At 37.5% G+C, this 16,337-nt stretch overlaps 1 long non-coding RNA gene across 1 annotated transcript; it reads right to left on the bottom strand.

Annotated features, from left to right (window-relative positions):
- LOC107814811 (uncharacterized) lies at positions 1–12,576 on the bottom strand. The gene is made up of 3 exons (XR_001654644.2): positions 12,280–12,576; positions 10,736–10,832; positions 1–259 (listed from the first exon to the last, which is right to left on the bottom strand). It is a non-coding gene; the product is annotated as an uncharacterized LOC107814811 (long non-coding RNA).
- Positions 12,577–16,337: the final 3,761 nt, after the last annotated feature.

Raw genomic sequence — 16,337 nt, 5'->3', positions numbered from 1 at the left:
TTTCAAAACTCCAACAATTTCATAAATAAATCTCTAAACTCAATACGCACACCTCCCAAAACCTGGTGAAATATAAGTCACAAGCTCTAAATACAGTGCTGAACAATCCTATACATCACTGTCTATAAAAGTGAAATGAAATAAGAAAGAACAAGATAGAAGGCAACTCCGAGGCCTGCGGACGCGGGCAGGTGTACCTTGAAGTCTCCAAAAGCAAGCTCAGCTCGCTAGTATCGGGATTGATAAGATGTACCTGGATCTGCACAAAACATGTGCAGAAGCATAATATGAGTACACCACAACGGTACCTAATAAGTGCCAAGCCTAACCTCGGTAGAGTAGTGACGAGGTCGGGTCAAGGCCCTACTGGAGATAATAAGAAACAAGACGACATACATAACGATATAATGATAATGACAATGGAAATGGAAATGAAACAATAAGGAAATTTACGGAAATTAACAACACAGAATCAAGACAGTTAATACAACAAGGAAGAAGCAAGGATTAACATGTTAAGAAAATAAACAACCAAAGCAACTACATCAAATAAAGAAAGATCAATAAGGGCCACTACCGAGGTACCGCCTCGTAGTCCCAAATCATAAATATAACTCACAGCCTTTTCTTATATCACCGCGGGAGCCTTTACATTTAGTTTTAAAAATCATTTTCCGAAATAGCATCCCGCATTTTAGCCCACTTTATCATATCACATGGCTTCTAGTAGTTTTCCTACTAGCCACGCGTATCAAGCCCACCTTATCTCACTGCATGCATTTCAACACCCAGACCTTATACCACCGCATACGTATCAATATCACAACGTATCACAATTCACACCTCAAGTGCCCAAATATCACAACTTGCTAGAAAACCAAACAATAACAAAATTTCACAATAAGGAGCCCACGACTCAGCCACAATGTACACAAGTCTCAACAATAACAACCGGAGAGTAACTCAATAAAATAAAATCTCATAACTTACACTTTGCCTTAATAGGAACCACGACCTTTGCAACTCAATACCAATTTCAACAACATGATATTCCAAGAATAGCAAATTCAAGTAAGAAATCAATGGGAAATGGAGGAAAATTGAAAATATTTGGGTTTTTAAGCTTAAATGTAGCTTAAAAGAGGGTGAATGAGAAATGGAGGGAAATTGAAAATATTTGAGTTTCCCTCCTTGACAAAGGAATATTATCCCATATTGGAAGAGAAAAAGATTTTGATGGGTATATATACAATTGCACTTCTTCTAGCTCTTAAAGAGTTAAGAAAAAGGCAAGCCTCGCGTCGTCGTCGCTCGCTCGCTCGCTCGGCTCGGCTTCGGCTACGGCTTCGGCTTCGACTTCGGATTCGGATTCGGATTTGGTCAAATGATTGATTGATTAATTTTTTGGACCAAATTTATTTGTTAATAGTAAATATTAACAGAGTTGTTATTAAATATCCAATTTTTTGTAAACGGAATATTAATATTAAATCCAAATGTAATAGTATATGCCCTTCACTTTTTGTAAAAGACATTTACAAAACAGTTTGCACCTATTCGGATTTTTCGCTTTTTGTAAAAGACATTTACAAAATAGTTTGCACCTCTTCAGATTTGAAGAAACAGTTGGCACCTCTTCGGATTTGAAGAGTTGCACCTCTTAAGTTTGAGCTCAACATTGGCTATAAATACCAGTCCATTCTCTCAGATTTTTCATACGAATTTCTGACTTCTCCTCCTTTCTTCTGCATTGTTTTAACTACAAACAAAGCAATAGTAAGTGTGATTTGCTACCGATCTTTGTGTTCGCTGAAACACTGGTGTTTGAAGTATCGCTATACCAGTGTGTAATTCGTTCTATCCTGGGAGAAAATAATCCACAACCTTGGGTACTAGGAGAGGATTAAATTCCTTAAGGAAACACTGTGAATTCAGTGGGCTCGGATTAAATTCTGTTTCGTTTACATTTCTGTTTATACGTTATTTTATCTTCTCCAGAATTATTTTACAAATATAGTTCAATAACAAGCTTAAGGAATTTAATATTTTCTATATTTGTGTTATACTCACTGTTTCTGGAGACTAAAACCTGTGTGGTTTTCTACTCCAGTGAAGATTAAAATCTACGTAATTTTAACTTTTGTTCGTGTCATTTATTTACAGAAATGACGAATGACAACGGGAACTAGACTGTTCCTATGGTGATTGCCAATGCATCGACAAGCCAAATAACACCGGTATTGGCACCCGCAGAAAAATCCGGAAAATATTCCGGGATTGATTTCAAGCACTGGCAGTAGAAGATATTCTTCTACTTGACGACTTTAAGTCTGCAGAAGTTCATTAAGGAAGATGTTCCTGTTCTGCCCAATGAAACTCCAGAAAATGAACACTTTCTCGTGACTGAGTCGTGAAAGCATTCTGATTTTCTATGCAAGAATTACATTCTTAGCGGACTAGAGGACGATCTGTATAATGTCTATAGTAATATGGAGACGTCAAAACAACCGTGGATAGCGCTTGAAAGGAAATACAAAACGGAAGATGTCGGATTAAAGAAATTTGTTGCCGCTAAATTTATGGACTATAAAATGGTATATAGCAAGTTTGTTATTACCCAAGTCTAAGAATTACAAGTGATTATTCACGATCTCCTTGCTGAAGGTATAAGTCAAATTAATACTAATGTTGAAAGTATTAATTATATTGTTTCTACTAATAGAATTTTCGCTGAAGGTCTTGTCATCAATGAAGCATTCCAAGTTGCAGCAATGATTGAGAAGTTGCCTCCTTTGTGGAAGGACTTCAAAAACTACTTGAAATACAAACGAAAGGAGATGTCCCTTGAAGATCTCATTGTTCGGTTGAGAATCGAAGAGGACAACAAAGTTGCTGAAAAGAAAGGCCGTGGAAACTAAACAATAATGGGAGCAAACATTGTTGAGGATAGAAAGAGGAAGAAGTCTTATGGACCGAAAAGCAACCCAAGCAAGAAGCGGTTCAACGGAAATTGCTACTACTATGGAAAAGCTGGACACAAATCTGCAGATTGTCGTGCTCCAAAGAAAGACAAGAAGAAGGGTCAAGCAAACATGGTTGAAAAGCACTAAGATATCGATGACTTGTGTGCTATGCTTTCTGAATGCAACCTGGTGGGAAATCCTAAGGAGTGGTAGATTGATTCTAGAGCCACTCGCCATGTTTGTGCTGTTAGAGAAGCGTTTGCTACATATGCTCTTGTTGGACCCGAAGAGACTCTTTCTATGGGAAATTTTGCAACGGCCAAAATTGAAGGATCTGGAAAGATATTTATGAAAATGACTTCTCGTAATGTAGTGACCTTGAACAACGTCCTTCATGTTCCCGAGATTAGAAAGAACTTAGTCTCTGCTGGACTTCTTGTTAAGAATGGGTTTAAGTGTATTTTTGTATCCGATAAGATTGTAATAAGTAAGAATGAAATATTTATAGGAAAAGATTACCTCACTGAGGGCCTTTTCAAGCTGTATGTAATGGTTATTGAGAATAATAATAAAATTTCAGCTTCTTCTTACTTACTTGAGTCAAATGAATTATGGCATATACGTTTGGGTTGTGTCAATTACAAAACCTTGCGAAAAATAATTAATTTGGAAGTATTGCCTATGTTTGAATGCGATAAATCAAAATGTCAAACATGTGTGGAATCTAAGTATGTTAAACATCTTTATAAGTCAGTTGAAAGGAATTTAAATCCTTTAGACTTAATTCACACAGATATTTGCAACATGAAGTCAATACCATCTCGCAGTGGAAAGAAGTATTTCATAACTTTTATTGACGACAGTACTCAATATTGCTATGTTTACTTACTTAATAGTAAAGATGAAGCAATAGATGCATTCAGGCAATACAAAAATGAAGTTGAAACGCAACTTAACAAGAAAATTAAAATGATAAGAAGTGATAGGGGTGACGGATATGAATCTCCTTTTGAAGAAATATGTTTAGAATATGGAATAATTCATCAAACAACGGCCCCTTACACGCCCCAATCCAATGGGATTGCGTAAAGAAAGAATCGTTCATTAAAGGAGATGTTGAACGCATTATTGATAAGTTCTGGTTTGCCACAGAACTTTGGGGGGGGGGGGGCCGTTCTTACGGCTAACCGGATACTAATCGAGTACCCCATAGCAAATCACAATCCATTCTATATGAAAAATGGAAAGGAAGGAAGCCCAACTTGAATTATTTTAAAGTGTGGGGGTGTTTGGCAAAAGTGCAAGTTCCTAAACCTAAAAGAGTAAAAATAGGACCGAAAACCGTTAATTGTGTTTTCATAGGATATGCGACCAATAGTAAAGCATATCGATTTCTGGTTCATAAATCAGAAAATTCCGACATTTATAATAATACAGTTATAGAATCAGATAATGCTGAATTCTTTGAAAATATATACCCGTATAAAAAGGAATGTGAGTCGATTGGTGAAGGATCTAAACGACCTCGGGAAGAAACAAAAGAAAGTACATTTAATCAGGAGGATCCAAAACGTAGTAAACGTCAAAGAACGTCTACTTCATTTGGACCAGATTTTGTGACTTTCTTATTGGAAAATGAGCCTCAAACATTTAAAGAAGCTATGTCTTCTTCGGAATCATTGTTTTGGAAAGAGGCAGTCAATAGTGAAATAGAATCCATATTGAACAACCATATATGGGAATTGGTTGATCTTCCTCCTGGAAATAAACCTTTGGGTTCTAAATGGATTTTTAAGAGGAAAATGAAAGATGATGACATTATTGATAAATATAAGGCAAGACCTGTAGTCAAAGGGTATAGACAGCGAGAAGGTCTTGATTATTTTGATACATACTCTCCAGTTACAAGAATTACGTCCATACGAATGTTAGTAGCATTAGCTGCAGTGTATGGTCTTGAAATTCATCAAATGGATGTTAAGACGGCCTTCTTAAATGGAGAGTTGGAGGAAGAAATTTACATGGAACAACCTGAAGGGTTTGTGGTTCCAGGTAAAGAAAAGAAGGTATGTAGACTTGTTAAGTCTCTTTACGAACTAAAACAAGCACCCAAACAATGGCATGCGAAATTTGACCAAACAATGTTGTCAAATGGTTTTAAGATAAATGAATGTGATAAATGTGTGTACATTAAAAATGTTCCAAATCACAGTCATTGTTTGCTTATATGTGGATGATATGCTGATAATGAGTAATGACATTGCCAACATAAATGCGACTAAGCGTATGCTAACTAGCAAGTTTGATATGAAGGACTTGGGAGTTGCTGATTTAATTCTGGGGATTAAGATCAATAAGACTTCTCAAGGTCTGGCATTGTCACAATCTCATTATATTAAGACAATACTTGAAAAATTCAAGCACTTGGGCTTTAAAGTTGCAAAGACTCCAATTGACGTGAATCTTGCATTAGCAAAGAACAAAGGCCAAAGCATATCACAATTGAATTATGCTCGTGTGTTGGGATGCTTAATGTATATCATGAATTGTACACGACCAGATATAGCTTGTGCTATAAGTAAACTGAGTCGATATACGAGCAATCCAGGCCAATCTCATTGGATGGCAATGAAACGAGTTTTGGGATATTTAGAACATACCCAGAACTTTGAATTGCACTACAGTAATTTTCCTGCGGTGATTGAGGGATACTGTGATGCAAATTGGATCACCGGTTCAACTGATTCTAAGTCCACAAGTGGATATGTATTCACTATTGGTGGAGGAGCGGTATCTTGGAAGTCGTCCAAGAAAACTTGTATTGCCCGTTCTACAATGGAAGCTGAGTTCATAGCCTTAGATAAAGCCGGTGAAGAAGCTGAATGGCTCCGGAATTTCTTGGAAGACATTCCATTTTGGCCCAAACCGTTGGCACCAATATACATACATTGCGATAGTCAAGCGGTAATTGGAAGGGCTGGGAGCGTGATGTATAACGGTAAATCTCGTCATATATGACGAAGACATAAAACCGTTAGGCAGTTACTCTCTAGAGGAATTATCACGATTGACTATATAAAGTCAAGCGATAGTGTATCGGATCCACTTACAAAATGCCTAACTAGAGAGGTAGTTGATAAATCATCGAGGGGAATGGGACTATGGCCGAGAACAAGCCATTGTGGAGGTAACTCTACCTAGAAGCTGGAGATCCCAAGATCTAAATTCAAGGAGATTAAACAAAGTCATTAATGACGGTTCAACATTGTCAACTAAAAGTTTGGTCCATTCTCGTGTTGGTGATGCCAATAAAAATATGGAATTAGAGTCAACCGGTGTAGTTGAAATGATGGTTGAAATTGACTCTAGTTCGGGGGATAAAAGAATGTCAAAATCCGGAAAAGAATTGCAATTTGAAGGCTTGATGTCACATTCCAAGCATTTTTCAACTTTGAAATTTTATGGTGATACGGGAATTGAGCCGTGTGAATCCATATGGAAGTGTAAAGAAGAAAAACAAGTGCCATACATTTTACAATTTGAAAGTTCAAGAACGCCAAATGAAATTCCTCAAAAGAAATCTAATAAATGCAAAATGAAGAAATTGATATTTAGCTTGATCATCTACTTACCACCCCCGCCGCTCGTGGTCACAAACTTGATTCCAAGTTCGGTGCCCAATTCATATCCTTCAAGTGGAGAAAAAAGTGGTAAAGTTGACTTGCGTTGTGCCACGACGTTAAATGCGGCGCTTGGTGGGAGGCAACCTATCGTTTTCAACTTTTTAGTCATTTTTAACAATTTTAATTTTTTGTTTTCGATTTTTCTTTTTAGAATGGATTATTTTATTATTTTTGATCAATATACCAAGTTGCAAGAAGTTTGGAAGTGTTTGAGACGACAAGTGGGGAGATTGAGCAATGAGGAAATAGCAGGTCCAAATCCCAGATATCACATTTGCGAGTATATGTTCGCATTTGCGAGTGCCTGGTTTGTCACAAAACCGAGCAAGGGGTTGAAATCGTGACATTTGTAGGTCTTAAACGGGTAATTGCTTCATTTTGGGGAAAAGTCAAGAAAAACTTGGGTGCTCTCAACTGACGATGTTTTTTGTCCTTCTCTCCATACTGTTAAATTCCATCAATTTTCACTCTTCTTTGCAAGCCTCAAGGTATGAACGCTTAATCTTTGTACTCTTTATGATTTGTAGCATCCTCTTCTACTTCTTCTATCCATGTTTCTCAAGAACTAGGGTTCATTGGCACTTTAATCTTGAATGATTCTGAGAAAACTCAGCTAAATATTTGTTTCAACTTCTGGGTGAGTTTGGTTGAGAGTGTGAGCTTCTTTCTTTGCTTGAAAAATAGGAAGGTTTGAGTACACATATCTTGTTAAAATGTGAAATGAGTTGTGTGCCTTCAATGTGTTCGATGAAAGGCCTGAATGAAATTCTTGGCCGAATCATTGACATTTATTCAATTCGTGGTTGTGGGTGAAGTTTAATGCATGTTTGTGTGCCTAATAACTGATTGGGATCTTTAAAAGTGTGCCTTTGTTCAAAATTTTTGGAGATTGGGACTTTTCAGTGAGAGAAGGCTGATGGGTAAGACGAGATCATAATTGCGATGGCCTCTTCGCATTTGTGAAGAGGTGATCGCAATTGCAAAAATAGTTAGATCTGGCATCCTTCGCATTTGCGAATATGAGATCGCAATTGTGAACTATGAAAATGTTTGCTGCCTTCACAACTGCGAGGAAAATGTCGCAATTGCGACATCAGAGAGCAGACTTCTGCTGAACTTAAAGTCCTGAAATTGTTTCTAAGGCTGGGTTTTGACTGTCCAATCATTTCTTTGGCGTATTTGAGTTATTTTGCAATGTATTCATACCCATATCACATTTTTACTCCAATCATTTATATACAGTTACCATAAGTTGAAAATGAGCTCTAACTTTGACGAATCCGCGCATGACAACCTTTTGGAAGTGGAGGAAAACTATGACCAACATCGGTTCTTGTCATTGGAATGCCATGAACGGAACTATGCTGAGTTGATTACGATAAAGTTTCTCCTAGAAAGTGGTATATTGCTGGAAAACGTCCCAGAACGTCTTCCCGAGTTCCATCAGAGGCTTGTAGCCATGGAATAGACCTGTTTTGCCCCTCAGTCTTGCAAAGAAAATGAGCAATGAGTGCCATCAAGTTAAGAAATTCAATCATGAGGATTCGTGGCAAAATGGTGAATTTCGGAGCTAAAGCTGTGAATCGAATCTATCACCTGTAGGACCATGACATGGCTCCATTCCATGAGAAAGATTGTGCCTCACGCAAGTGGTTGGTCTCCAAATTGTGCTTGGGTGCGGATATTCCATGGGCAGCTGAAAAAAAGAGGGATCACATCCAAAGAATTCATTGCCGAAGCAAAGATATGGCTAGCCATCATATGCAGTCGCATCTCTCCTACGGGGAATATATGGAATATACCAATAATGAGAGCTCAAATGATCGCTTCCATTCTTGATGATATCCGGCTCAATGTTGGTAGGATTTTCATCAATGGGCTGAGGGATTATCTGAGGCAGGATGGTCAATCACTAATGTTCCCATCTCTCTTCACTGGGTTGTGCCAACTTGCAGGGGTTGAGGAGGATCCGGAAGATAATTGGATAGATCCGGGAAAGCCTATCGCTCCATTTAAGAAAAGAGGATAGGGCGCCGCCGTGAAAAGCAAAAAGAGAAAGTTGGGATATTCTTCTTTGAACGACCAGGGAAGCCAACCATCATCTTCTGCAGGAGGATCATTTGCTATGTTCTCCGAAAAAATACGACAGGTTCACGACCTAGTAGCTGGCCTTCCATAAGGAGCTGGGGAGACATCTGAGGGACCCTCTATATGCATCTCAAAGAAAGAATTTCAAAAGTATCTTGTTGATCAGAAGAAGCAGGGGGGGTCACCTTAAGTATCAAATAGTGTATCTACGGAATGACACGTTTAGGAAGCACCTATGTAAGTGTGAAGTGTTAGCCGCTTCAAGGGAAATTTTGTAAGGCCAATTCTCTACGCACTTATTAAACCAGGCAGTATTCATGGCTGAAACGAACACAACAATGAGAGACAAAGACGGTTAAGGGTTGGTTGTGTGACTTATGGTTGTTTAGATATACACCAAAGTTCGACGGTTCAAAGATATCAAATCTACCGATTGACCGAATATATCCAACATAAGTTCACTATGGAAAGTTCAAAGGGAAACCTACTTATCCTAATACAATTAATCCTTGCTTGTGAATCACACAATTTTTCATGCATATTTCCGTGATATAGCCATTCCCCATTCATGTGGGGGATTGTTGGGTTTTTAAGCTTAAATGCAGCTTAAAATTATTGGGTTTTTTAGCTTAAATGTAGCTTAAAAGAGGGTGAATGGGAAATGGAGGGAAATTGAAAATATTTGAGTTTTTCTCTTTGACAAAGGGATATTGTCCCATATTGGAAGAGGAAAATATTTTGATGGGTATATATACAATTGCACTTCTTCTAGCTCTTAAAGAGTTAAGAAGAAGGCAAGCCTCGCGCCGTCGTCGTCGTCGCTCGCTCGGCTCGGCTACGGCTACGGCTACGGCTTCGGATTTGGATTTGGATTTGGATTTGGTCAAATGATTGATTGATTAATTTTTTGGGCCAAATTTATTTGTAAATAGTAAATATTAACAGAGTTGTTATTAAATATCCAATTTTTTGTAAACGGAATATTAATATTAAATCCAAACTTAATAGTATATGCCCTTCGCTTTTTGTAAAAGACATTTACAAAACAGTTTGCACCTCTTTAGATTTGAAGAACAATTTGCACCTCTTCAGATTTGAAGAAACAGTTGGCACCTCTTCGGATTTGAAGAGTTGCACCTCTTAAGTTTGAGATCAACATTAGTTATAAATACCAGTCCATTCTCTCAGATTTCCATACGAATTTCTGACTTCTCCTCCTTTCTTCTGCATTGTTTTAACTACAAACAAAGCAACAGTAAGTGTGATTTGGTACCGATCTTTGTGTTCGCTGAAACACTGGTGTTTAAAGTATCGCTACACCAGTGTGTAATTCATTCTATCTTGGGAGGAAATAATCTACAACCTTGGGTACTAGGAGGGGATTAAATTCCTTAAGAAAATATTGTGAATTCAGTGGGCTCGGATTAAATTCTATTTCATTTATATTTCTGTTTATATGTTATTTTATCTTCTCCAGAATTATTTTACAAATACAGTTCAATAACAGCACAGTCAAATAAAAAATATAAAACAAGAAAGAGTCTCCAAAACTGCTCAAGTCATTGAATGCGGGGAGCATTAGATTAAAAGATTTAGTATGAACTTACATGATCAGTAATCTTCAATTAGAAATTCAATATGAGCTTCACAACAATTTAAGGTATCTCACTTACAAAGATGTTAAGCTTCCCACTAATGTATTCAGTGGCTTTTTCAATTACTAGTGTCATTGATCGTCTGATAACAAGATACATGTAGACCTTTTTAATTTATACCCCTTCTTTTGCTAGTTTCTCCTAACATTCATCTAAATATTTTTTATTTCATGAATATGTATAAATCATTGCACCAAAGCTCACAATTCTTCAACTATGGCATGTCTAGTGTATTAGTAAAGAAGAAGAATCAGAAGTCAATGAACACTGTAAATGAAATGAATGAACTCCAAAATTTCATACGATAGAGAAAAAGAATAATGGATAGGTCTTGAAATATTGCTACTCTATACCCGTAGTACTGCAATAATAAGGGCACTTCCTCCATGGAATTAACATCTTTCAGCTCCATTGTTGCCTACTCCATCAGTGGTAAAAAATTTCTAACAATAGAAAGAAAGAATTTTACTATAATCTTACTCAAATTATCAAACGTATTCTTCTGACCTATATTACATTATGTTAAAATAATTAGAGTCACCATTCATTAACCATTAGCGCCATCTCGTAAATTGTACCAATATTTCTTAAATCGATATCATGCTTAAGTAAAGATCTGATAAATCTAATGTAGTATTTTTACTTAAAAAGACTTACTTGTCTGTAAAATGAAGATTCATTCAAAATGAGCGGATTTTACCCACCAAAGCTCAAGGGTAATGACAATATAGACAGAGGCAACTGTTAATGAATATATATTGTAACTGGCTAGCACAAGAGTAAAAGAATGATAACACCAAGAGAACAGAATGGAACCTTAAAGAAATTTGGTATGACCAACTGAATTAAAATATAACAAGTAGACCAAGACAAAAAATAATATTTTACAGTTGGCAACATAAACCAAACTATTAGCTAAGTTATCAACAATTAAAAGGACAATCAAATAGAGCTAGAGCAAAATTTTAGAACTTCACACTTTTGCCCCCAACACCTTGCTTCTTCCCCTCCCATCCCATACCCTCCCCTGCCCCCTCCCCTGCCCGAACCATGAAGACACAGAAGGTACAGTCTAGTAGCACGAGTACCCCAAATGATATCAAGCATCAACCTATTCCTACTATAAAGAGACTAATTTTACCCCGCAAAACTACAGAAGCAACCATCGTTCAAACAAAGTGGTGTACAAACTAGAGAATATCAGAATCTAATTAATTAGATTACTCGCACAATGAGACTATAATAAAGAAAGGACCAAAAATCTCAAGCTTCACCCAAACTGTATGACTCTATTGTACCAAATTATGACACTTACACTAGAGTCATCATCTCCATCTAGTTCTCAAAGATATTCAAGAAAGGATGAACATATACTTATCTAATAAGAGAATACCAAAAAGAGTATCTCTAACTAAAATCACTACACTTCCCCAACGCCCAGCCATGACATTAACCAAAAATTCTAGATCTTCATTATCGCAATTGGCCCAAGAGATCTTGGTCTCAAAAAGTTGAGAGTCCTATCATCACGAGTTGTAGGGTGAGTAATTTCTAAGAGGAAACAATACAAACCTAAATGCCCCAAAAAAGGTAATAAAGGACGAGTCCGCCAACTCCCAAAATATATAACCAGATCTGAAAAAAAATTGGAATTTTATTTCGATCTTTTCTGGGTTTAGGGAAAGTAGGCTTTTTCACATATGATTTACCCATTTTTTCTCTCGCTGGTATTCCAGAAATAGCATACGAATTTATAATCGGCAAACCCTCGCCACTGTTTCATAAATAAATCACAAAAATCACAAAATATACATCATTTATAAATTACATAGAAAAACTATTTTAACTAGGAAAAAAGAAGAAGAATTTTTTTGATAGATAAGGACTTACATTTCTTTTGTAGTTTTCGTGCCTAACTCATCGGCCATGGAACCAATGGAGATCGGATTTCTAGAAAGTTTTCGTAGATATCACCTCCGGAACAAGAGGGCTTACATGGGTTAGTAGCATGAATTATTAGATCGAGTATATCGAAAAGGGTTTAGGGATTTGAAGAACCAAATTTTGACAAACAAGAGATTTAATTTGGTAAAAAAGAGAGGTGTTACTTCGGTTAGCGCCTCACTCTCTAGTCTCTCCGCTAATTTTACACTAGGACCAGATATTTACTATTTTACAGACCATATTTTGTCTCTTCACCAATTTAGCGAGAATTATGGGCCAGAAAATAATCTTGTCCTTATTTATATACATTTAGAGACCAGATTTTCTAGCCGTCCTTAATTTTTGGTCCCTAATAAACCCTTTTCTTGTAGTGTTAGTTGAGGGAAGGTTGGGTCATCACTGTAGCAGCTCTTGCCATACGAATTTCTCTAATCATGCTTGTAATTCTCCCCTCTTCTATAGATTAACATCGTTAGAAGTATCGGGATGTTATTGTTACAACAATGAAAGCTCTTTCGAGGTATGAAGGCTAAACTCTTCCTCTAGTATCGGAATTCCCGAATCCTTGCAAAACGTCATCACGTGTAGTCGAACTTGAAACACTGTTGAGGTGTGGTGTTCAAGCTAGTAAATTGATTCTCAAATTGCATAACGTGTCCGAACCCTCATTTGTTAAGGATTTTCTATTGCGACTTAATTATGTTATACCCCTTTTGGGGAAGAAAACCTTGTACGAAATCGATGTGATCAAATACTTATTTTCTCATATGATGAAACCTTATGAACTTTACACTTGCTAAGGCCAAATGTGCCAAACGGTTGATTGGAAAAGAACTCTTTTGTACAAACTATTATCGTTTTGGGAATTCGAAGAGTGGCATTGTGAGTACACCTCCACCTGCATATATTGGAATGAGGCGGTAGGGCCGCTTTATGTAGAGTTGTAGTATTGTGATTATACCTCCACCCGCATACATTGGGGTGAGATGAAAAAGACGCTTTGTGTAGAGTTTATGATATAGTGATTGCACCTCCACCCGCATACATTGGGGTGAGGCGGCATGGCCGCTTTGTGTAAAGGTTGTTACAGAGGATCCCCGACTTAAAATTTATAAAGGTTATTGGAAGCTCTTAATAAATTTCCTTTGGCTCTAACGGCTATCTATGCCCTTTTATTGTACCATGATTCATCATATTCATGTTGTATTTCCAAGTCTTTGAATAGGTATTTTGGTTTTCATACTAGTACTATTCGATGTGTACTAACATCTCTTTTTCTGAGGGCGCTGCATCTTTAACGGATGTAGGTGATTTCACAGCGGGAAGCATTGACGAGTGATAGCGGTACACTCTCTTCTCTGCTGACTTGGTGAGCCCCACTTCATTTCGGGGTTTGCATCTTTTGTTCTGTGTGTATTATGCTTTGAGGTATAGCTGGAGCCTTGTTGCCAGCACTATCATTGTACTCTTTTTCTATCTATTAGAGGCTCCGTAGACATAGTGTGGGTTGTATCTTGTTTTGGGAAGATTAAGCTAAAAATATTGTAATCGTATCATCTGTTCCACTTTAACTATGATTGTATTGTGCATTATTTTTTAGACTTGTTAATGATGTAACTTATGGAAATGAACTAGTGTTGTACACATGACTTCTTACCATCTAATTAATGAAATATATTCTTCTCTTTATTCATGGGTGAGTTGGGTAGACGGCATTGTGCATGCTTGCTCGACCGGGGTAACTCAATTGAGCGTAGGTTGCGCTCCCCGAGGTCGGGGCATGACAACAACTACAACAAATAAAGAAAGATCAACAAGGACCACTACCGAGGTACCGCCTCGTAGTCCCAAATCATAAAAATATCTCACAATCTTTCCTTATATCACCGCGGGAGCCTTTACATTTAGCTTTAAAAATCATTTTATCGAAATAACATCCCGCGTTTTAGCCCACCTTATCACACCGCATGGCTTCTAGTAGTTCCCCTACTAGCCACGTGTATCAAGCCCACCTTATCTCACCGCATGCGTTTCAACACCCAGATATTATACCACCGCATGCGTATCAATATCACAACATATCACAATTCGCACCTCAAGTGCCCAAATATCACAACTTGCTAGAAAACCAAACAATAACAAAATTTCACAATAAGGAGCCCACGACTCAACCATAATGTACACAAGTCTCAACAATAACAACCAGAGAGTAACTCAATAAAATGATATCTCACAACTTACACTTTGCCTCAATAGGAACCACGACCTTTGCAACTCAATACCAAATTCAACAACATCATATTCCAAGAATATCAATTTCAAGTAAGAATTCAACAGTTAAATAATGAATACGAAATAAAAGAAAGAAAGTAATTCAACTAAACATGTAGGACAAATTGAAAATAAGGGATAAGACAAGTAGGCATGTGAAATTAAACTAATTATGAGGACTATAACATGTTAAAGTAACTCAATTAAGGCATGAAAGAGAACTACATAGCTAAAAACTGGAAATTTCACATTTAGCCCATGTACGCACTCGTCACTTTGCGTACACGGCTTTCACATATCACAATTATCACAACAATACCAAATCCTAAGGGGAGTTTCCCCCACACAAGGTTAGATAAGTCACTTACCTCAAACCACGCTAAATCAATCAACTAGAAGGCCTTTTCCTCGCTTTTCCAACTCTGAACGGCTCGAATCTAGCCAAAATAATTTCTTACTATAAATATAACTATAGGAAACTAGTTCAAATTATGAAATTACGATTTTTGCAAATAATTAAGAAATCGGCCCAAAAAGTCACCCCGGGTCCGTGCCTCGGAACCCGATCAAAATTATAAAATTCAAACACCCATTCGATATCGAGTCCAACCATACAAGAATTATCCAAATCCGACCTCATTTTGCCTTTCAAAACCCAAAAACTTAGTCTAAGAACTTCTACACTTTCCCCCCAATTTTTTCAACTTAAATCCTTAATTACATGCTAATTATAATGATAGATTAGTATAATTTAATCAAAATCGAGTCAAGAACTCTTACCCCGACAATTCCTCTAAATATACCTCGAAAATTCACCTCAAACCGAGCTCTCTAAGTCCAAAATGTGAAATATGTAATAAACCCTCGATTTCAAACTTAAGTTCTGCTGCCCAATTATTCCTTTTTCGCGAACGCAGAAAATGCCTCGCGTTCGCGAAGCACAGAAATGTTGCTGCCCAAAATAACACTCCAAGATAGTGGAAAACCTCATACGAAAGCATAACACTGCATGGTCAAGCTATGTGATTGTGTAACACACCACACGACCATGATGAAGAAACGCGTGTGAACCTGTAGCCCCCCAATTCCTCTACGCGAACGCGACCTTCATCACGTATTCGCGATTCACTGGGAACCAACCTTCCGTGATCGCGTCCCTCTCTCTGCGAACGCATAGAGTAAAAACCATCAGTACACAAAAAATCCTTCATGATCGCGAACCAGACCTTGCGATCGCATAGACGAAAACCAGACCTGAGAAAAACCAGAACTTCAGCTATTCCCAAATGACTCAAAACACGCCGAACATGGTTCGAATTACACGCGAGGCCCCCGGGACCTCAACCAGACATACCAATAAATCCTAAAGCATCATACGAACACGCTCAAAGCGTCAAATCACATCAAACAACATTAGAATCACGAATCACGCATCGATTCAAGCCTAAGAACTTACTAACTTCCGAATTTCGAAACTAATGCCGATTCATACCAAAACAACTCCGATTGACACCAAATTTTGCACAAAATTCATAAATGATATTAAGGACCTAATCCAACTTCCGGAATTGGGATCCGACTCCGATACCAACAAAGTTCACTCCCGGTCAAACTTTCCAAAATCTTCCATATTTCCAACTTTCGCCAATTTACGCCGAAATGACATACGGACCTCCAAGTCAACATCAGGACACGTTCCTAAGACCAAAATCACCCTCGGAGCTATTGAAACC

Source organism: Nicotiana tabacum, chromosome 24 (genome assembly GCF_000715075.1).
Source record: "Nicotiana tabacum cultivar K326 chromosome 24, ASM71507v2, whole genome shotgun sequence".
NCBI classification, from domain to species: Eukaryota; Viridiplantae; Streptophyta; class Magnoliopsida; order Solanales; family Solanaceae; genus Nicotiana; species Nicotiana tabacum.
This window is presented reverse-complemented; position numbering and strand designations above follow the sequence as displayed.